We start from the raw sequence: 21,898 nt of genomic DNA, 5'->3' as shown, positions 1-21,898 counted from the left end.
GCCTCACATACTGACTTTATTTGTAGTTCATACTGTTTTAATACCCTGTATTTTCTTTCTCATTTTTAGGAAAAGCACTTAAAGGAGCTGTATGTAAGAAATGTATTTCAATTAATCATAAAATGGCCCTGATATGTCACTAGACATTAAGAAATCATGTTCATTTCAAATACTTATATCACTGACAACAGTAGTACGGCCAGGATATTGTCATTTAAAAAGTGATGTTGCAGCCCTCAACTGATGTTGATGTTGTCATCTTGTGTTTTGGCCTGAAGCGCCACCCTCCACCTATCTACCAATCACGAAGTCAGTAGTGTTTCGGCATCCGGGTTGCCAGCTCAGCTCTAGTTACCACAGCTGCAGCTACAAACGTTTGTGCTGGATCCTGCAGCCTATCTGGCAACCTCGAGTCAGGGGGGAGGGGATACACCGCTCTACAGTAATTTGAAAGTGATTGCAGTACCAGTTTTGGCCACAATCTTACATACAGTTCCTTTAATTGCATTGTTTATTTCTATACCAAATGTCATACACTTGCAATGAAGCTAAAAATATAAACAACTACATCATTATGTTGATAACCTATATTTTTACAATAAAACTTACGACAAACATGTCTGTTGCGTATACCGAGCTGCATCGAACACATTTGTAAATTACTTTCCTTGAACCCATTGTGCGAGTTCACTTTAATACCGCGTGCTTTATATACATGTTGCTGCTGATTGGACTGCAGTTCTGACACACCCACCAAACAAGAGAAAACTTATCTCAAACCCCATTGCACACCAGTGCTGCGTTCCAGTCCAAAATTGTCATGCCCTTCACTCGCTGACTTCCCTCCGTCTCGTTCACTCGGATGTACGTCATTGCTTACGTTGCACAAGTGCCCACTACTGGCGGGAACTGCAATGGGCTGAATTGGAAGGTCCTAAGCCCTTGATCACTTGGAATCAGCTGTGGAGTTGATTTATTATTTACATTTTTTTTATCCTTTAAGAATTTGTTTAATGCAGCATCCAAATGTTTATGTGTGTTTGGGTTTTAAATAAAATAAAAAATATAATTAATATATAGGGAACGAGGGTCTGTCCATCTAAACTTCCCTTGTCCACTTAAGTGGAACGCACTTCAAAATGGCGGCAGGGATTCCCCCGAGGGGAAGTGCTTAGGGAAGTTCGCAAGTGCGTGTCTAAAAGTGGACTGGAACGCAGCATGGTGCACTCCGTTTCCAGGAAACATGACGTTCAACCCGGAAACCGTAGCAAAACGTTGCGCAACGTTTTGAACTTGAACGTGCCCCAGCTGTTCTCGGATCAGCCTGAACTCTGATTGGTTCTATTCACTAGCTAGGGTGGGACTTGAGATTTTATTGGGTCCTCCGCTGACTGAACTGAAGTGATTAATGACAATAGACTAAACCATTTTTAGGGAGGGAAGGGAGGGAGATTGTTTAAATTTCAAGTTTTTTATTTTTTTTTGGTTTTCAGTTTCACACAGAAAGAGACACACACACACACACAGACACGATGGAGGTGAAGCTGCTGTGTCTGACTGTTGTTCTTCTCTCCTCACCCCTCCTCACACTGTGTGACCCGCTGTGAGTATTAAACACACCGTTTGTTCATAGAGTTACTAATAATCTGTTTTTAAGATTTCAAATTGGGTTCCTCAGAGAACGTGTTTGTGGAGGCTCAGGATTACTCTGGAGGATCTTTTGATGTAAAGATCATAGTGAAAAAATACCCAAAGAAAGACAAGGAGGTACTGTCCAAAACAGTGACACTGACTGCAGAAAACAATGACCAGATCCTTACAGATATAAAGGTGAGAGCTACATAAGTGATCTGTGCAGTGCAGTGATTCCTTAATTAATTTATTATCAGATATAATTTAGGCTGATGATTATCTGTTCTCTAGATCCCTGATGATCAGAGCTTGTTCTCTGATGATCCTCTGGAGAAGCAGTATGTGTATCTACAAGCTCAGTTTCCATCCAAAACCCTGGAGAAAGTGGTCATGGTCTCATTCCAGTCTGGATATATATTTGTACAGACAGACAAGCCCATCTACACGCCTGCTAGCACAGGTATGAGTATGTGCAAAAAAATTGGAAAAGTACAACAAAGTGAATTTTAAACATGTTACATAAGCATAACATAATTGTTTATTATTAAAGTGACTGCTGCATGTATTCAGGGTTTGAATCTGAGTAAAAAACATCAGAACTCATATTTCAGTTTTTTGCTTTGACCTCTTTTGCAGTTCAATACAGGATTTTCTCTCTGACACCCAACATGAAAACACTCAGTCAGACTGGAGTCACGGTGGAGATCATGGTACACACTTATATAAGTGCACACTGTTATTACATGCACGCATGCATGCACACACGCGCACACACACACACACACACACACACACACACATTCGTGGCATTTCAGCTGTAATGAGCATCATTGCACTGCTGATCTCAGTAAACACACAGTGTTAATGCTGATTTCTGTGTCTCTGAAGAATCCACAAGGCATCACAGTTTCATCAGAGAAGTTATATCCAGTGAAAGGGATGAAGTCTGGAAGCTACGCCATTCCTGAGGTTGCCAGGTGTGTGAAACGCTGACTGAAGATATTCAACCTGAGTGAACTTTATTTAATGATTCAATGATTTTTCTTTAATTTATCTACACAATACTCATAAATGTGATCTGTGTTATAAGATTCATTTGATCTGTTGTATAATGCTTATTTAAAAGTGTTTTGAAATGTTTTTTTTCAGTCTTGGGATCTGGAAGGTTGTCACTCAGTACACACACACTCCTCAGAAGACGTTTACTGCAGACTTTGAGGTCAAAGAATATGGTAAGATGTGTGTCAACAAAATGTGTGTTGTGTAAATGCAATAAAAACTAAAATAATGTATTTATTTATTTGTGTCTTTTCTCTGGATTGGTTTATAGTGCCGCCAACATTTGAAGTCAGATTAAGACCCAGTAAGTCATTCTTCTATGTGAGTGACGAGAGCCTGACAGTCGACATTGAAGCCAAGTAAGACAGCATATGTTCTGCTTCACTTTATTCAAAATTTGTGAACACACTGATTTAAAATATATTTGTTTGAAAACTACAAAATAATGTGCTATGAGCAACCAAAACTTTTCATGAGTTGAGATGGTAACTTCCAAAGAAATAAATACATTTATTTCATTTGGTTATTTTCTGTTTTACTGGTAGAACAAATATTGTTTCAGTTGTGTCTGACCCTTCTCACTAGATCTGCACTACACAATATGTGGTAACACTTTAATTCATTAATTAATTAATTAATTAATACAGTTTGCTTAACATTTAAATGGTTTTGTAGGAGCAATTTATTGTACTGTAAAGCTTTTGTTGTCCACCGAGTGGCGCTGTGACATATTATAATTAGAGTAACAAGAAGTGTGTGAGTCGTAATGGGGAAGCTCACAGTTTTTGAGTGTGCTAAAGGGTAGTAAGGAACATGGTAGTCTCAGCCTCAGTGATGACCATGGATGGCACACTTAACTGGAAACACTTCAGGATTTGCAATGTCTGGAAGCCGTGTGTGTTGCGTTCTTTAACTGTCCGCCTGGAAACAAATGTAGTAATGCCAAAACCCCTCGTGGAAGAAGAACGCCGTTGTGTTTACAATGAGCGCTTACCAGGATCAACTAAATGCTGCATTTCAAAAGTATGTGAAGTTCGCGGCTCCATTGTCGCAGTAAACTTTCACAGCATTCTTGAATGAATAATTTATTAGAAGAACGCCGGTCTGTTATTGTAGGGACATCGACTTTACATTTTTACATGACGTCGAGCAAAACGAACTGTGATTGGTTGCGTTACATGTCAGTCAAACCAATGAAAGCTGTGATAGAGTCCAGACCTTCTGCCGTCAGTCTGAAGCTCTGGCTATGCAAGACTATGAACATGGTGGATTATGGACAGTATGCTGGGTCTGTAATGTATGAACTCAGAGTACATGATAATGAACATTAAGGAAAGAAGTGGATTTGATGCAATGTTTATTCATTGGAACAAAATAAAGAAAGACATTTGTATGCATCTACTTCTGAATGCATGGACTTTGTAGGCATCAAATACTTGCTCACCCCTGTAATAAATGGCAATGGCTTAATGGAAATCTGTAACAGGTTTTATATAAGATTTAATATGACAGAATCAACCTGACCTGATCATTTGGTTACACCAGGGGTTTTTGAAGTGTGGGGCGCAGAGGAGTATATTGGCTACTTTATTGATACTTTTAGAGCTATAGAGAAACATGCTTGTTAAGTTTGTCATAAACCACAATAGACTTGCATGTCTTTTCTGACTCTGTTTACTGAACACTCATACGTACGCATGCATACATAATGCATGCATAATGACCAATGAGAAAGAGTTACTAACACAAGTACTATTGCTAGTACAATAAGGATGCACTTTACTTTCCATGAACTTGTGGAGCTGATCTTTGATTAGTTCAGATAACATTTTAAGCTGTTAAATGGTCATGTTACAATGTGCCCCACCTATGGGGCATGTCACATTTTACTTCCATTCTTTCGGGGTAAATCAAGAAAACCGTATACACTGTAATTAACATAAATAAAAATAAAAATACTCTGAAAAATAAGTAGGTTTACACAAACTGAGACAGTCAAAAACTGTTAGGTTGTGTTCATTTATGCATGACTGACAAATATGAAACACATTCAGTTTATTAATACAATTACATAAATCTTACCAGTTTCATTTATGCATAACTGACAAATATAAATCACATTCCATTCATTAATTTATGTTAAAACAATGTAATCCACATGGGTGGAAATTTATATGCAATTCAAATACATACATCTTAAGTTTAGATGTAAATGTTTACATGTGCAAACAATAATGTATTACTATTGAACTTAGGGCTTTAAAGAACAGTTAAGCAGGTATACCAGCAGCCAAGGGAAGAGGTCAAATATATGTAAAACTCATTAAGGGTTGTGTTTGACTTGAATGATAAACTTGATCCGCCACTGCTTTTATTCACATACAAACATTGATCAGTGAACATAAACAGAAGCTCAACTGAAACTGTTTGACGCGTGAGAACAAACCTCTTCCTAAGCTCAAACGTGCTGCGTAACACGAGAATGAACCTCATTGGTTCTTGCAGAATCTCAAACGTGATGCGTAACACGAGAATGAACCTCATTGGTTCTTGCAGAATCTCAAACGTGATGCGTAACACGAGAATGAACCTCATTGGTTCTTGCTGAAGCTCAAACGTGATGCGTAACACGAGAATGAACCTCATTGGTTCTTGCTGAAGCTCAAACGTGCTGCATAACACAAGAATGAACCTCATTGGTTCTTGCAGAAGCTCAAACGTGCTGCATAACACAAGAATGAACCTCATTGGTTCTTGCAGAAGCTCAAACGTGCTGCGTAACACGAGAATGAACCTCATTGGTTCTTGCTGAAGCTCAAACGTGATGCGTAACACGAGAATGAACCTCATTGGTTCTTGCTGAAGCTCAAACGTGCTGCATAACACAAGAATGAACCTCATTGGTTCTTGCAGAAGCTCAAACGTGATGCGTAACACGAGAATGAACCTCATTGGTTCTTGCAGAAGCTCAAACGTGCTGCGTAACACGAGAATGAACCTCATTGGTTCTTGCTGAAGCTCAAACGTGTTGCGTAACACTAGAATGAACCTCATTGGTTCTTGCTGAAGCTCAAACGTGCTGCGTAACACGAGAATGAACCTCATTGGTTCTTGCTGAAGCTCAAACGTGCTGCGTAACACGAGAATGAACCTCATTGGTTCTCACATGTCAAGCGAACATGCTTGAGCTTCTGTTTACCACAACTGATGTGTGTTGATGAATGTTTATATGTGAATAAAAAAAGCCTAAATTATGTCTGTTCATAGAAAGTGATCATGTCTCTTCAGAAAACTTGGACTAAATCACTCAATATGGATTAGTTTTATGGTCTCTTTATGAATTTATTAAAGCGTCAAAGTGTAAGGTGCGTAGCTGTCAATGGAGGGACAGAAATATCAGATTTCATCAAAAAGATCTTCATTTGCTCCGAAGATGAACGAAAGTCTAATGGGTTTGAAATGACATGAGGATTTTGACATGAATGACATGAGTAATTAATGACAGAATGATCATTTTTAGGTGAAATAACCCTTTAATCCAGGGCCGGAGTGGGGCCACTTTTCAGCCCGGGAGTTTCAGGCCCAAGACCGGCCCTCTTTTTCCATGGTGGAATTCCAAATTAGCACTTTTTCCAAATTGGATAAATGAAGCAACAGTTCAGCTCTTACTATTGTGTAGTTTGTATTAATACCATGGTTCAACAAATAATGTAAAGGTTAAATAATAATTAACTTGGACTTTAAAAGAAGCAATTGCGGCTTTATTTCACACAATTCTGACTTTATATCTCGCAATTCTGACTTTATAACACGCAATTGCGACTTTATATCTCGCAATTCTGACTTTATAACATGCTATTGCGACTTTATTTCACGCAATTCTGACTCTATATCTCCCAATTCTGACTTTATAACATGCAATTGCGACTTTATTTCACGCAATTCTGAGGAAACAAGCTTCCATACTTCCTGGCCTCTTCCTCCCATCCATCCTCCCTGACGCGTACCGTTACGGTAGGGCCGGCCCAGCTATCGGTAGGCGCCGGCGGTGCTGCGGTAGCCTACCTGAGAAAACGTTTTGGAAAAGACGGGCTATGGACCCAAGCAACTCTATAGGAGGGGAGGAGAGAACTCCCTCACATGGTACAACCCATGCAGAGGCTGCGTGCTGCGGTGTCAGAATGCGGAACGTGTAATGTAACTAACGTGACAAATGTAAAAAAATAATAATAATCTCGACCGGCCCAATAGTGAAGCGTCCCACTGGGAATTCTCCCGATTCTCCCGATTACCCACCCCGGGCCTGCTTTAATCCAACAAAAAAAGGAAAGGAAAAAAATCGCTCATTGCTCTTGACTATTATAGCACTTTTAATTTGTCACTCTTTGACTTTAAAACCCTCTGGGTGACACCAGCAAGCAAACATATATTCTGTTTGTCAGAACAGGAAAAGAGCTCCTTAATTGAATAGTTTGAAATAGTCCAACAATTTAAATTACACACCCTCATGTCATTCAAAACCTGTATGACTGTGGAGAAGGAAAATAAGTTAGTTAGACAAACATTCAAGCTGCTTTTTTTCTATGTAATGAAACTGAATGTGGATCAGGGACAGTCGGCGTCACGTTCAGTTTTTACAGCATAAATTGTATGTGCTTTTATAGGTACCTGTTTGGACAGAGGGTGGAAGGACATGCGTTTGTGATGTTTGGTGTGATGGACGGTGAGAAGAAAACAAGTATTCCTTCTTCTCTTCAAAAAGTTCAGGTGAGAGACATTAAACCGTTTACAAGCTGGGATCAATCTCATTTCTCTTCACCTAAAGGATGACTTAAAACATTAAAATGCTTTTTACTGTGTCTTGTTGACTGCTGTTGTCTTTCTCATATGAATAGATTAGTGAAGGAGAAGGTACAGCAGAACTGAGCAGGGAGATGATCACTAAGACCTTTCCAGACATTAAGCAGCTGGTTGGACGATCAATCTATGTTTCAGCCAGTCTTTTAACAGAAAGTGGTAAGACTCAACAGATACTGTACATCTGTATGTTTACATGCCTGTGTGTGAATGTATATGAGAGGCTAATCGTGTGTGTGTGTGTGTGTGTGTGTGTGTGTGTGTTTAAGGCAGTGAAATGGTGGAAACAGAAAGGAGAGGCATTCAGATTGTGACGTCACCGTACACCATCCACTTCTTCAAAAGAACACCACAATTCTTCAAACCCGGGATGCCCTTCAGTGTCTCGGTATAAACATAGATAAACATTAGAAAGTAGGGGTGTGCGATATAACAATAAAGTCTGCATGAAACAAAATTTGCATAGTCTTTTTTTTTCCTTTTGTGGCATTTATATATTTATATAGATATAGAAATAAAGATATATATTTTGCCATATCGCCTATCCCTATTAGAAAGTTGCAAACCTGAAGGGTTGCAGGAACAATTTCATAAATATATTATTTATTTATTTTTGCTCTGGGTTCTTTAAAAGGTTTACGTAACAAATCCTGACCAGACTCCTGCTGAAAATGTGGAAGTGGAGGTCAATCCTGGAGGAGTCAGAGGTCAAACAAGAGCCAATGGCATTGCAAAGTTAACCATCAACACTCTAGGAGGATCTTCTACACTGCAGATCACTGTAAGACCTGCAAACTCAACTAATGTTCAGTCACTTTCACTGAAGAACTGGTGGAAAATAGATCAGTTAACTTATGTTGAACAAGCAATGGAGTATATACTACACAGCACATCAGAAAACAGTGTATTTGTTCTTTTCAGGCAAAAACCAAAGATCCACAATTAACAGATGAACAGCAGGCAGTGAAGACGATGACGGCTCTCGCTTACATTCCCAAAGGAGACTCCAACAACTACTTTCACATCAGCATTGATGCTGCAGAGCTTCAGATCGGTGATCAAATGAAAGTCAATCTCAACACTGGACAAAGTCCAGGAGTCAAAGATCAAGATTACACATACATGGTGAAGATTATGGTTATTTCTAAATAAAGCTGCACCACAAATGTATTTATTATATCAATATTTGATTAACTACCAAAGCTTGTATTTGAAACCATACCAATATCATAAATACTGTTAACTCATCTGCCTCATTTACAGATCTTAAGTAAAGGTCAGATTGTTAAAGCAGACAGGATCAAGAGGAGAGGACAATCTCTAGTGACGCTGTCTCTACCTGTAACCAGAGACATGGTGCCGTCCTTCCGCTTTGTGGCTTATTATCATGTGGGCTCGTCTGAGGTGGTGTCTGATTCAGTCTGGGTCGACGTGAAGGACACATGCATGGGAACGGTGGGTCAACCATCACAAGAAATGGTTGACATGCTTTTCAACTAGATCTGATTCAGTGTCTCTCGTTTTAACAGCTCAAGCTTCAGGTGAAGGACAAGATGAATACCTATGAAACAGGAGATCTGGTCAAGCTGCAGATAACTGGAGATCCTGGAGCTAGAGTTGGGCTGGTGGCGGTTGACAAGGCTGTGCATGTCCTTAACAAGAACAGACTCACTCAGACTCAGGTGAAGGACCTTCTTCAGATGGCATGGCACAATCAGCTCTGATAAAACACAAACTTAATGAAAGTCAAGGGTCAAGAGCCCAACTAAAGCAAACACTGATCTCCATGATGGTGACATCAACATCTAAACCTCTGTTAATTCTCAATAAGATCTTCTGTAGACGTGTGACAGAAATAAGGTCAGTCTGGTTAGTAATAAGTGAAGCTGGTAATTCTGATTGTGGAGTTGTTTAATCAGATCTTCAGAGAGTTAATGTCTTTTATCTTCAGTTCATCTAAGGCTGTGTCTGAAGAAAGTTGTAGTTTGTGTTCTTATTACTCTTTCGAAAGATGATTGAAAGAATGTTTCAGGAACATCACACTAACCTTTAAATAACATTCTAGTAGCATTAAGGAAACTGGACATTTTTATGTTCTTGGAATGTTAGAAATCAAAGTTCCTATAATGTTGCATTTTAAATCAAAATAAACATTATACCTTTTAAAACACGTTCCTCTAACGTCAAGAAAACTGGACATTTTTCACGTTCCCAGAACCAACACTGAATATTTGGGGAATATTCTTATAACAAAAGTCTGTTAGCTGGGATGGCACAATCCGCTCTGATTTAAACCGCTTGTAACTGGTGTCTTTTTGCACCTTTAGATCTGGGACTTCATAGAGAAGCATGACACCGGCTGTACGGCAGGAGGTGGAAGGGACAGTATGGGGGTTTTCAGTGATGCAGGTCTGATGTTTGAGTCACACACTGCAGGAGGAACCGACACCAGAACAAGTATATAGTTGTAATTTTTTCAATTTTAATAAAAAAAAAAAACATTATATTTTATTTTATATTTCACTACAAACAATCCAGAGGGGCAGTTTCCATGAACATACAATTAAAATAATTTCCTATAGATTTGCCCCTGAATGTCTCCAGTGTCTATTATGTTTTTTTTTTTTGTTTTTTTTTGTTGCTTTATTTAGTTTGACATGGACATTGTACATTAATAAAAACATTCCTGTAAATGTACCAGAATTAGCCAAGGGCTATTTTTCATCCGTAGTCCCTGGACAAGATGTTACAAGTCAACCTAAACAAAATATGATTAAGAATACATAATAGAAAATTTAATAATTACACAATACAAGAAAAAATCTATTTAAACAATTTAAGATCAATTAAAAACAATGCAACAAAATACAAACAATAATAGGATGGCCAGCCGATATAAGATTCTAGTGTTGACAGATCTGAGTACTGATTAACCAATTCTTCAACTGAACCCTAAATAAAGCATATGTGTCTAGATCTCTTATAGATGTTGGAATAGTATTCCATTCTTGTGCAGCTTTAACAGAAAAAGCAGATTGACTAAATTTACTTCGTCTAAGCGGTATGATAGTCTTGTCTTAATGCGCCTCTTGTAGAGCGATAATCAGTTGTTCTAATACGAACTAGCTGACCAAGAGGGGGAGAAGATAAACCATAAATAATTTTATACATCAAGCATACATTTGCATACTTAATCATGTTTTCCCAACTCAATAAATTATATTTTTTCAGTATTGGACAATGATGAGAATATACCGATTTCTAATCAAGGACCTTAAGTGTACGTTTGTATAAGGACTCTAATGGTTTTAGAGTCACTGAACTCGCCTGAGACCAAGTGGTTAAACAGAAAGTCATGTGAGAGATAACCATAGAGTACATAAACATCTTAGCTGCTTCTAATGACATGTTATCTCTAGTAAGCTTAAAATTATAGAGATTAAACTTAACCTGCTTACAAACCTTTTTTACCTGAGCTTTAAATGTAAGTTTAGAATCAATCAGTATTCCCAGATATTTATATTGTGGCACTACCTGCAGCCTCACCCCTGACACGTAAACATCCGGCTCTTTAATAATACTGTTAGACTTAGAGAAAAACATACATACTGTTTTAGACACATTTAGGTTGCAAGCAATTCTCTTTTAGCCATGCTGACACATTAACCATAGAATTCGTAAGTTCATTTGCAACTTGTGTCAGACTATTACCATGTATATAAATCACTGTATCGTCTGCATACATTTGTATATTAGTGCCAGGACATGAAAGATGAAAATCATTTATATACATAGCAAAAAGCATTGGACCCAAGATAGATCCTTGCGGAACACCAGTTGATATACCTAAATCATTAGATAGGTGATTGTGTAGTCTAACACATTGAAATCTATGTGATAGATATGACTCTATCCAATTAAGTGTATGTGATGAGAAATTAAAACAAGCTAACTTAGATTAAAGTGAACTAATTTAAGTTGGTATAATCGGCGCTGGAAAAGCACTGCACCAAGTTCAATTGTAGTGAATTCCCTCTCACACATTAGAGTGCCATATGCTAATTTCATTCTAATTAAACTTCCTCTAGTGCCGGAGTGTCCCTTCCTTTCAAAGAGAAGACGGAGATCACCGGGTGAGAATCTGCTCTTATGATTCGACCCTTTTAAAGATTAAGCATGTTTTTAAAGTTCATCTCTGCTGTTGTTTTTCTATCATTGTGGCTTGAATGAACCCTGTATTGGAATAAAGTTAACATAATCTTGAGGATTATCAGAATATGCTAGTAATGATCCAGCCATGATGTTAAGGGACATGGTGGGAAAAAATATGAGATGGGAGGAAACATATTATGACAATACTTTTGCATTCTCTCACAAATGTGTAGCATTCCCCCAATAAACTTTCAGAAAATAAATGATTGGTAAATCAGTGCATAGGGCTCTAGCACCATCTGGGCTTGAAACCCTAATACATTTTTACTTGACTTTGTAAAACTCAAACTTGTTTACAAACTTTTGCTTGTTTGTCCTTTTGCTCTAAAAGGTCTATTCTGTCACATTTTTATCTGTTGCAACAGGTGATGATGATGATGACTATTATACAGACTCTGATGAGATCATGTCACATACTCAGTTCCCTGAGAGTTGGCTTTGGGAAGAGATTGATCTATGTGAGAATTGGTGAGTAGGAGACTTTTAGACAAAAGCTGTGAGTTTAGCCCCGTTCACACCACTAGTGACTCGTAGCAAGTCATTTACATTATGTCATTCGACAAGAGCTGTTGGCGACATATTGTGGGCCCTATTTTAACGGTCTGAAATGTGGGTGGGTCTCAGGCGCTGTTGCTATTATACCGGCGGGAATAAATGACTCTTGCGCCCGACGCAAATCTAAAATGTGTTGGTCTGAAGAAGTTACATTACTCATAGGTGTGGTTTGGGAAATAAACGTAACGTGAAATAAACCAATCAGAGCGTCATCTCACATTCCCTTTAAGAGCAGGCGCACTTGTTCCATGGCGGATTGGTATTATAACATCGGATTTGCCAGGCGCGCGCCAGGAGCGGTTCACAGCCGAGGAGACTGACGTTCTCGCCAGGGCCGTAAAAAACAAAAGTGACATTGTATGGGGAAGGGAGAAACCCACCCAAATTAATAATATTTATATATAATAATATATATAATATAATAATATCCTGAATAATTTGGGTAAATGTGTAAGCTAGATTTATGCCTATTTTTTCACATCTTCATGGACACAACAATGATTTCCCTCATGTGGAATGTTTTTCCTTGTAATTATGTATGGGTTCCAAAAATGTGAACTGCTGCATCTGTGTAGATGTGAGAAGCAAAGTGCATGAGCGTTGTGCACACGCTACATTATGGCCAAGCATGCGCCCTTAAAATAGCATCTGAATAACACGTCACTGACTTTACACAGCAAAAACTCCAGTGTTAAATTAACTCTCCTGGGAGTGTATATGAGTCCACACTCAAGAGTGTTAAAGTTAATGAGATAATTAAGTGATTAATTGAGTGATGATTGATCATTATTGAAGACATCTGATGTTAACAAGCAGAATCACTGAAGGAGAAAATCTCAAATTGTAAGCCACCATTATGGTGATGATTGTTTGCTTTAGTTGGGCTCTTGACCCTTATATGTTTACTTTAGATTTTGTTTGGCTGTTATATCTGAGTTATAACTGACAGATGAACAAAGAAAAAAAGTGATCTGATGGTGTTGGTTATATTATGACAATCATCATTTGAACTTGATCACTCATTAAGGTCCTTATTTCTGACTTAGATTTGCGTTGTTGATTACAGCATAACTGTGATTCTGCATAAATATAATACAAAGGATTTCTTCAGTTGTTTTGAAAAAAAAAATCATTCTTTTAGGCACACACAGACGCCAAGATTCAGTGTATGAATCTCAACAATGGTGACGAGCAGAATATTCAATTAGGAAAAGGAAATTAGTAAGACAATTCAGATCATAATTTATTCATACCGCAATGCATGATGGGAGCCATTATTGAGTTGTGATTGGTGGCAGCCACTGCAACATGCTTTATTATTGTCACCATTGTTGAGATTCACAGGCTGATTATTGATGTCTGTGTTTCTAAATAAATTCATTTGAAAGTCTTTTGATCAGAACAATGTTTATTAAATATTTTGGATTATATGAAAAATACTGAAACTCATATGCTGTAGAATCACAGAGCTGCTGTAATTAACAAGTCAAACCAAACTATCTCAATAAGTTTCGTTTTTCGGATCACAACATGATTATGTCAAAACATAACCAACACCATCAGATCACATTGTCTCTTTGTTCATCTGACTGTTATAAATCAATAACAGCAGACAAGCAAAATTTAAAGTAAACATATAATGGTCAAGAGCCCAACTAAAGCAAACATTGATCGCCATAACGGTAACTTACAATTTGTGATTTTCTCCTTCAGTGATTCTGCTTGTTAACATCAGGTGTCTTCAATAATGCTCAATCATCACTAAATTAATCACTTAATTATCTCATTAACTTTAACACTCTTGAGTGTTAATTTAACACTCATATTTTAACACTTTACACTCTTGAGTGTGGACTCATATACACTCCCAGGAGTGTTAATTTAACACTGGAGTTTTTGCTGTGTAGACTAGGTTTTTCCTGGTCTGTGGCGGAATTGTTTTCGGAAACTGCAAAATAGAGAGAACGTTTGCGCAGGAACACTCCTCCTCTTTTCGCTGAACCGCCCCCGGGAGCGCAAGTTCATTCCCTAATTTACCTAAGTGTGTCTGTGGAGGGAAAAATCCGCTGTGCGTCGGGTGCAAAATAGGAATGAGACATGCGTCGGTGTACAAAGTCAATTGCGCTTGGTGCAAGATAGGGCCCTGTGTGTGCGTGTGTGTGTGTGTGTGAGTCTTGACAATAAACAACCATTAGAATTCTACATTCAGTATTTCAACAGTTTTTGTTGTATTTTCCTCATATCTCAGTCCAGCACCAGTCAGAGATAAAGTGATCTTCCTGAAAGACTCTATTACTACCTGGCAGATCTTGGCTGTCAGTGTGTCACCAACACTTGGTAAGGTGAAGCTGCAAACACAGGATACATGGTCTGAAAAACCTCATCATCATCATCCAGGAGCTGCTGCTTTAAACCCTTCTGTGTGTCTGTGTTCCTCCTCAAAGGCATCTGTGTGGCAGAACCTGAGGAGATTATAGTTTTTAAGAGCTTTTTCATTGACCTCAAGATCCCTTATTCAGCTGTGCGCGGTGAACAACTGGAAATCAAGGCCATTATTCACAACTACACACCAAGAAACCTGAAGAAGGTAGATCTGATTTGATATTAAAAAATATTTTTAATTAATGTTATCCATTAAAACCATGTTCATCATAATAACTATTTCTGCTGGAGTCAAATCATAGAAATATCAGAAATATCCTCTATCATCACACATTTCATGTTCAGTTGAAATGCATTTATTTTGGAGGAAGTTTCCTCTAGATATTGAAGAGATTTGTGTCTCTCTCTCCTGTTTTCACAGGTGCGTGTGGAGTTTATGGAGACAGAAAATGTTTGCAGCTCTGCCAGTAAGAAAGGCAAATACAGAACAACAGTAAACATTGACAAAGGCTCCAGCATAGCGGTTTCATATGTGATTATTCCCATGACTCTGGGAAATCACATGATTGAGGTGAAAGCTTCAATATTTGAGTATGAGGATGGAGTGAGAAAGACCCTGAAGGTGGTGGTACGTTTGATGGCATTTCTGTCAGTTTTCAGTAATTCTGTTTTATTTGATTTGGTCATTTGTTAATATAATGATTAATAGATATTTGTCCTATTTTTTGGAATAGATAAACTAGATTACCACAGGTAGTTAACTTACTCTGTCTCTTTCAGTCTGAGGGTGTGCTGTTTCCACTACAAAGCGATATTGTGGAACTCAATCCTGCTAAGAATGGTGAGATTCCCTGCTCAAGACTCACCAAAACTGTACAACATCTGATCAGCACATGACTCATGACTCTTCCTTCATCTTCCTGTTCTTTATCCCAAATGAAACAGGGGAAAAACCTATACTTATTAGATCTGCAAAACCAGAGGATCGGGTTCCAGGCACACCTGCTAACACCTACATCTCGATTGCTGGTAAGGAAAAAGATGTTTTTAAGAATATGTAGTGATTATTTCTGACATGTATAGTTGTGCATTTTTTGTTTAAAGAAAGCTGAAATCTGGGGTGGTATACAATTTTGGACACTGTGTGGGTTTTTGGTAATCGCAGGTGGTAAAATTAAAGCAATGATGTAAAGTCCATGAACAATTGTGAGGGCTAGTATAATTATCTATATTTGCCTCACATTTTCCCACACAGTATGTTCCTTCTTTTTGGCCAGTCCAAACAAATGTTTTTAAATTATTGTTAGATACCTTATTTGTTAGATTAAAAAGAAGTTTAGTAAACTTAAAATGTGTATTGTTATGCGTTGTAGTATGTGTGCACCTATATGTGGCTGGTTCGAGATCCTTAGTGGAATGACATTTTTTTTAATCTATGCCATTGTTGTTATTTTCATATAGTGTGTGCATGCTACCAATATTTGAATCTGTGAATTCTTTAAGTTGGTACCAGGCGGTAATGTTATGGTGATATTGTTGCGTGCGTGTGTATCTTGTGATGTTTTTGTCTGGAAGATGGGTAGAACCCGTCTTACAGCATATTTTTGTTACACAATTTGGTTCCGGTGCTAATCCGGGGGGCCATGTGACTATTTTTTTGTATGTGACTGGAATGTATGATGTGGATGGCCCCTTAGTATATTTCCATACCCATCTACTGCATCCTAGGGTGTGTGTGTGAGTGTGACTCGTTGTCCCAATTTGATGCAGGTGGGTCCAGATACTGTCCATCTGGCCTCCATGGAATTGCAGTGACTGTCCTGTGAAGGAAAAAGATCATAATTAATTTTTGTTCATTTTAAAGCCTGCGTCACCTAGCATATGTAACACTTTGTCAACCAACTGCAAGTGGTTCTCAAGTGGTTCCTCTGTGGCTATCAGTATGTTGTCTACATAGTGACCTACTTTACCAGTTCCTAGTAAGGGACTGAGCACATCTGCCATAGCTAGATGAAAAATGGCTGGGCTGTTGTGAAGGCCCTGTGGCATTCGTTCCCATGTATACTGCATTTGATTTACAACAAATGCTAGTTTCCATTGGTCTTCTCGTTTGACTTTAATAGACCAAAAAACATTTTTGATGTCAAGCATTGTAAACCACGACGCATTGGTTGAAACTTGTGATAAGATTGTAGCTGGATTTGCCACTATAGCTGTTGCTTTAGGCAGAACTTTGTTGAGACGCTGATAATCAATGCAAAGATGCCATTTACCGTTTGAATTTGTAGTTGTAGAAGTTGAACTGCATCGCCGAACTATGCCTCTAATCTCAAGCTGTTTCACTATCTCATGAACAGCGACCTCTGCCTCTGGCTTGATGCAATATTGTTTTTGTGGGGGAGGGGGCTCTCCCTCAATGCATACTTCAAAATCAACGAGGCCGCAGTCGTTTTCATGATTAGCCCAAACATTGCTGTGTTTGTTGATGAGAAGTTGAGTTGGATCTGTACTGGATATGGACATGATGTTGGCCCTACCTTGAGGCAGGCATTTCTTTGCTGTTTTGTTTGTTTGCACTTCAATTTGTTTTTTAAAGCAATGAATTACAAAGCCATGTTTTCTCATAATGTTCATTCCCAGTACAGTTCCTTCGCTGTTATCTGGTAAATACCAGAATGGCTCTTTTAACACTACCATGCCTAAATCAAGGTGAACCGATTTAGTTTGAGTTGCTGTCATCAAAGTATCGCCTATACCTTTAATTTGAACTGTTTGCGTGCTTAGTGGTAACGGGATGTTTGTGCAAGAACAAGCGGCTCCGGTATCAATAAGAATCTTAACTAACCTGTGTAACGATATTAGCTCAAAGGGGAAATATTAATAATAATCCATAATTACTAATTATTATACTAATTATAATTAGATTAACTTTGAGGTAAGCCAATTCATATTAAAATCAATTAATCAGTTCCAACAAACTCTTTGATTATTCATTTATTCTAAGAAAAGTGTATCTTTCATGGTCACTGAAAAATAATTATTCCTTAGCATGTAACGTTATAGATCCTGGGAGGGCGTGGCGCGTCGGCACAAATAAACTGATGTGGATTTTAAATTATTTTATCAACTTGAAATACAGGCATATTTTTGTAGATGTGTTCCTAAAAATATGCATATATATTTATGTTTGCATGTGATTGTTTTAAACCCATGTTTAGACCCGTGTTTCCCCCGTATCTGACACAGTTGGATATTTTTCACCCGTTTGAGCAAAATTTGCGGGTCACCCGTCGGGTACCCGAACCCGGGCAGGACTCTAGTGTACACGATGGTGTTCAGCGACTATTGCCGTTTGTGCTGCATCGAACTTCGCGTCTGCTGTCATGTTGGATCCATAGATATAAACAAACTGCTTTGGTGTGTCGCATAGACGTCGTCATCGTCTTGCTGCTCCCTACCCGTTCTGTAATTGGTTCCCTTTTTGAGGGTAAAATCTGGTCCATGGTATCCAGGCTACCTAGCAGCGTAAATAAAATCGTGCTGCGCTCAAGGTAGCATGGGGAAACCCAGGCTATGTTTAGATATTCATACAACAAAGTATTCTGGGGGCTATGAAACTTTTGTGAAATTATCAAAAACGCTGGCGGGGAAAGAGTTAAATAATTTAAAACTGTCTAGATACAAAACCAAATAGTGTTACACATGAATGTACATACAAAATGTTACATACAAAATATTTCATCTTGACGAAGATGATTAAAAAAAACTAAATTCCAGGTGAAGAGATCTCTCAGACAGTCGAGCAGGCCATCAGTGGAGACTTCATGGGTCGCCTTATTGCCCAGCCCAGTGGTGATGGAGAGGAGAACATGGCCAGTATGACTCTATCTGTCATTGCCACTCATTATCTGGACAACACCAATCAGTGGGAGGCTGTTGGAATAGACCGCCGTAATGAAGCCATTAAACATATCAACACAGGTCAGCAGGACAAATATAAGATCAATTCAGGTTGATTGGGACACATTTTGCCATTAAAGGGTTAGTTCACCCAAAAATGAAAATTCTGTCAGTAATTAAACCCTCATGTTGTTCCAACCCCGTAAGACCATCACACACATAACCAGCGTCGGCCAATAGTGAGCCTACGTGATGACGTGTAACACAGACGCGCTGTGCAAAAACACTACGTGAACCAACTCGAGGCCCAGAGAGAAGGAAAAAAAAGTTGCGCACAAAAAGTATTCTTGTCGTTTGATATACTTAAGATTAAGCCACTGTAGTCACTTGGACTATATTAACGATCTCTTTAATAACTTTTCTGGGCCAGCAAGTTTCAGTCACATAGAAGCCTATGGAGAAGTGATCCAGCTGTCAGATTTCATCAAAAATATCTTAATTTGTGTTCCGAAGATGAACGAAGGTCTTATGGGGTTGGAACAACATGAGGGTGAGTAATTACTGACAGAATTTTCATTTTTGGGTGAACTAACCCTTTAAGATGACTAGGAAAATGTGTCCCAATCAACCTGAATTCACCACTAAAGAAAATGAAATAAAATCCAAAGCACACTCAAAGATGCTCTCATGAAAAATGCTCTCATGTTGTGTATTAAGGTTATCAGCAGCAGCTGAGTTACCGTAAACCAGATGGATCCTACACTGCCTCAATAGACAGGCCGAGCAGCACATGGTAGTCATTTTTTGTTTAATTTCATGCCTGATTTCTCCTGTCTTACATATTGTATTATTTAACATTGTTATAAGTAGTAAGTTATAGTAAAAATAATTAGAACTTGTAATTCATTTGATTTATTACTTTCCTTCTGTTTGTCTGTTAAAGGCTGACTGCATATGTTGCTAAATTCTTCACCATGGCCAATAACTTTGCTACTATAGAGGAAAATGTGATCTGCACCGCCCTCAAGTGGCTGGTTCTCCACAAACAACTGCCAGACGGCTCCTTTAGAGAGGATTCACCTGTAATTCATGGAGAGATGGTGGTAAGTTGAATGTGGCCTGTTTGTGTTCACCTGTGTTCAGAAAAGAATAATTCACGCAGAAGATGAAATGATTCAGAACCAGGATTTTTTTCTCTGTGATTGCCAGTGTAACTGCCTGGCTTAAGAATGGTTTGACCCTTGATGATTCCCACACTTTATTTGAATGTCCGTCTTCACAGATACGATCACAGTTGGACGCTGTAAGATGTAGTACACCACCATGAGCTTGTTCTCCATTTAAACCAGGAGCTAAATCCTGTTAAGCTGCAACCCCACTTTTGAAAAATCCCAAGAAATGACATACCCAAACTGAAACAGATACAGTTCATGAACCCTTTGTACTAAAAGCACAAGTATGATCTCATTTGAAAGCTGACACCTGGCAGTTTATTGTAAATGTAGAATTAATTATTGTCATAATGACAAAAATTGTTATAAATAGCTTCAAAGTTTTGTAAAGTTATTAGAAATTATTTTTTATGAAACATCCTCATGAAAAAAAAATTGAAGTTGGCACTGGAGCAATCTAGAAATGCACTACAGCTAATGCCACATGTCTAAACATTTTATGTTTAAAATCTGAAGATAATAAGTCCAAAACTCTGTATTTAGTGAAATGTTTTTCAAGACCATGTCATGTGACTTTATTTTGATTTGACGCTAAAATGCTACTGATGTTTATTGTCATCTTCTAACCATCTATCCAGTATATTGTCTTTATTGTTTTGTGGTGCAAACGAGCCCCATTCAGTCTCAGTCTCCCCCTGCACACATTCACACCTCTCCAGACTGGTTATGGCTCTAAATATGCATTTCTTTTGTCTGCATTATAGTTACTAACGACTGGCTATTCACAGGCTATTCATATGGTTTCAGTCACTAATTTCTTTTCTTAAAGTTCACCTCACATTTTAAACTGTATCAAATGCATTTCTTGAATAAAGAAACATTTCAGTAAGCATTCAAAAAAATAATAAAAATATAACTTCTAGGTGGCAGGTGCACCTAGGGCTAGCTAGCATGTTAGCTTAGCACACCATCAATACACGACAATTTATGAGATTAAAACCATGTTTGTGCTTATAAACTTACTTTATAAAGCAAATCGAGTATTTTAAATAATTTTTTGTGATCTAATTTGGCTTCAGATAAAAAATCAGACAGAAAATATACTATTGGATAGTGTTCTGCACAACGATTCTATATAGATTAGCATTACATTATAAATATAATCTATTATTATGGAAATACCTGGCATGGATTGAAAAACACAGGTAACTCAAATATCATAGCAAACATGTTTATTGTCTTCAAAACTGCATGTTACAGCCATAGTTACAGCGCGATCTCTTGTTAGCTTTGTGTGTGTTCGAGGCTTCCTGGATTGTCACATGATTATGGCACTTCTTCATGTTCTAATACTGTGCACAGGGCGGCGAGGGCGCCCTCAGGCTATTGGTATGAATTGAAAACACAGTATAAGAGTATGCAAGCACTCATAATGATTACATCGACGCATTTGGGTATAAATTCAATAAATATTATTCCTGTCTATAGAAATCTGATGTAAACCTATGAGAATATATCAATATTTCTCCAAATCTGCACATTTTTGAGCTAAAGCCCTGAGGCACGTTGTTTTGTGTATCGCTGTCATGACGACGGCACGGGAGTTTTTTTATGAATGAAAGCGGCTGACGCGCATAATTCATATCAAAGGTATCGACTAATTTTTTCATTTCATAACTCCTGACACAAATTAAGAAATAACTGTCGCTATAAGTTTCTCAGAATACAATAGTGGTCAAATTCTGAAACTTGAGTCTTATATCTTTTTAATGATGTATAGTTTGTCAAGGTATAACATTAAATCTGATAGTAACTTTGAACTATATATAAATAAAACCGCTTCAGTGCGTCCGCGTTCTGGCAACGGTTAACAGGTTAAAACCCTTTGCAAACTGTAAACCTTTGACGTCACGACCATTTATGTCTGGGTCTCGTTCGTACTGAAATGTTTGGAGCACACACGCAATACATCCGCTCACACAGGTGAATGTCAAAATAAAAGACCTCCTTTACCATACCATAACACAAATAAAAGCCAAGATCAGAAAATTAAATGCCATACAAAAATAAATAATATATAAATCGTTTAAGGACTATGAAAATAATAAAGCAGACAATATAAAACAAAG

At 38.0% G+C, this 21,898-nt stretch overlaps 1 pseudogene across 1 annotated transcript in view; it reads left to right on the top strand.

Annotated features, from left to right (window-relative positions):
* Positions 1 to 1,517: 1,517 nt before the first annotated feature.
* The window catches only part of LOC311077819 (complement C3-like), a 37,007-nt pseudogene continuing 16,626 nt past the window's right edge, over positions 1,518 to 21,898 (top strand). Inside the window, exons 1-24 of the transcript XR_014609570.1 lie at positions 1,518 to 1,830; positions 1,924 to 2,092; positions 2,269 to 2,342; positions 2,521 to 2,609; positions 2,782 to 2,864; positions 2,963 to 3,050; positions 7,356 to 7,458; positions 7,587 to 7,707; positions 7,818 to 7,936; positions 8,183 to 8,329; positions 8,470 to 8,673; positions 8,812 to 9,003; positions 9,078 to 9,230; positions 9,876 to 10,005; positions 11,637 to 11,681; positions 12,126 to 12,228; positions 14,564 to 14,652; positions 14,760 to 14,902; positions 15,119 to 15,325; positions 15,478 to 15,538; positions 15,643 to 15,726; positions 18,475 to 18,678; positions 19,315 to 19,390; positions 19,541 to 19,700. The product of XR_014609570.1 is annotated as a complement C3-like (transcript). The remainder of the gene's footprint in view (positions 1,831 to 1,923; positions 2,093 to 2,268; positions 2,343 to 2,520; positions 2,610 to 2,781; positions 2,865 to 2,962; positions 3,051 to 7,355; positions 7,459 to 7,586; positions 7,708 to 7,817; positions 7,937 to 8,182; positions 8,330 to 8,469; positions 8,674 to 8,811; positions 9,004 to 9,077; positions 9,231 to 9,875; positions 10,006 to 11,636; positions 11,682 to 12,125; positions 12,229 to 14,563; positions 14,653 to 14,759; positions 14,903 to 15,118; positions 15,326 to 15,477; positions 15,539 to 15,642; positions 15,727 to 18,474; positions 18,679 to 19,314; positions 19,391 to 19,540; positions 19,701 to 21,898) is intronic.

This window comes from Abramis brama (genome assembly GCF_963993115.1).
Source record: "Abramis brama genome assembly, chromosome: 2".
Lineage (NCBI taxonomy): Eukaryota > Metazoa > Chordata > Actinopteri > Cypriniformes > Leuciscidae > Abramis > Abramis brama.
The sequence above is the reverse complement of the archived record's forward strand: the minus strand, read 5'-3'. Positions and strand labels throughout refer to the sequence as shown.